The sequence below is a fragment of the Microtus ochrogaster genome, chromosome 5, assembly GCF_000317375.1.
Source record: "Microtus ochrogaster isolate Prairie Vole_2 chromosome 5, MicOch1.0, whole genome shotgun sequence".
NCBI classification, from domain to species: Eukaryota; Metazoa; Chordata; class Mammalia; order Rodentia; family Cricetidae; genus Microtus; species Microtus ochrogaster.
This window is the reverse complement of record NC_022012.1, coordinates 91,177,837-91,179,687: the sequence shown is the minus strand read 5'-3', so window position 1 is coordinate 91,179,687 and position 1,851 is coordinate 91,177,837. Positions and strand designations below refer to the sequence as shown.

Sequence of the window (1,851 nt, the reverse complement as noted above, 5' to 3'; positions counted from 1 at the left end):
CCGAGACTAAAACGTGAATTCCAGGCCACTGAGAGATCTTGTCTCAGAAGACAAGGTAGACAGCGCCTGAGGACCAGAGCCCGTGGTTGGCTTTTGATCTCCACATAAGCATGTGTGCGTCTGCACCCACGTGGACAGACATACGTGCACATGCAATTGCTGAGCCGATGCAGTGTGTGTTCACGTATTTACACTTGTGCTGCCTCCCCACCGTCATTTTTTGAACAGCTCCATTCTCCTCCCCGCCCCTGGAAAAAAAAACGCATTAGTGATTCTCTCATATTTTCTCCCGACACCAGACCAAGAAGCCTCCATCTGTTCTCTGTCCTCTGAGGATTTGCCATATAAGCTGAGCCCGCAGCCCCTCCCTAACAGCTTCTTACTCCTAGTGTGTGTGAGCATTCCTTCACCTGTAGTGTGGATCTGTACTCTGTACTTTCCGGCTTCCTAAAAGCACCCCACTGTATGGCTACACTGTATCCTGTAACTCCTAACTTAGCAGTTAATGGACGCCTGAGTGGCTTCTTCTTTAGGACTCTACTCAGTGGCAAAAGCTAGAACATGTTTTGTGTGACTATGTTTTCATTTCACTCGAGTGCACACTAGAAGCAGAATTGCTAGGTTATATGGTAACTTTTATGTTTACTTTTTAAAAATATATTTTATTTTTATCATTTTAAGTATATGGGTGTTTTGCCTACATGTATGTCCGTGTACCATGTCCATGCCTGGTGCCCAAGGAGACCAGAATGTCGATCCCTTGAAACTGGAGTTACACACAATCATGAGCCATCATGTGGATTATTAAGGAATTAAACCCCAGATCCTCTGGGAAAGCAGTCAGTGCTCTTACCCACTGAGCCATTTCTCCAGCCCCTTGTTCTAGTTTGAATCATGTGTCTGTCTGTGCGTGTGCGCATATGTCCATTAGTGTGCAATGCTTGCAGAGGTTGGGAGAGGACCCTATAGCTCAGTTATAAGCCGTTGTAAAAAGGCCAAAGTGGTACAAAGAACTGAACTCTGGGCTCTAGCCATTCTCTCCAGCTCCATGCTTGACCTTTTTGAAAACCTGCCAAACCATTTCCCAAAGGAAGTCCAGCGGTTTAGATCCCACCTGCAGTGGGGGAGGGGTCGCATTTTTCCGTTAATCGCAGCATTAGTTTCTCGTCTTTCTTTCTTGTTATAGACACTGTCTCGGATGTGAGGTAAATCTCTGATTAACTTTCTGTTCTGTGGTGTGTGGCAGAGGTAGGAAATCTATTTCTTTTCTGTTTGCATTTGGATATCCAGCACTGTTTTCTGGGACTTATTTTTCAGTTATTTTTTATTGTATACCTTATTTATTGTGTGTTTGCATGCTTGTCTCCTAGTGCGTGTGGCGGTCAGGGGATAACTTGCAGGAGTTGGTTCTCTTCTTCTACCATATGGGTCCTGGGGATCAAATTCAGTTATCGGGGATCTCTGGTGCTCTGTCACGTCGTGGTCCCGAAAATAGGATTCTGTTGAATATTCCCACTTAATCGTCCATTGACTGCAAAAGTGGGTATTTATTCTGGACTTAGTTCTATTCCATGTGTCTGTTTGTCTGTCCTTTCGGGCACTGTCCTTGTACCATACTCTTAGCTCCCGTGACTTTGTAGTAAGCTTCCTAACCAGGAAGTGTGAATTGTCCAAGTCTGTTCTTTGTTTTGCAAGATTGGTTTGGTTGCTCTGGGTCCCTTGATTTCCGACCCATATTTTAAGATCTATTTGTCAGTTTCTTGCAAAGAAACTAACAGCATTTGATAAGGATCATAGACTGATTAATTTGGAGACCTCTCTGCATGGAAATGTTTTCTGACCCACGATCAT

The 1,851-nt window shown here is 44.4% G+C and overlaps 1 protein-coding gene across 3 annotated transcripts in view; it reads left to right on the top strand.

The window, feature by feature from the left end:
* The window catches only part of Plcd1 (phospholipase C delta 1), a 21,257-nt gene that overhangs the window by 13,027 nt on the left and 6,379 nt on the right, over positions 1-1,851 (top strand). The window lies entirely within an intron of this gene.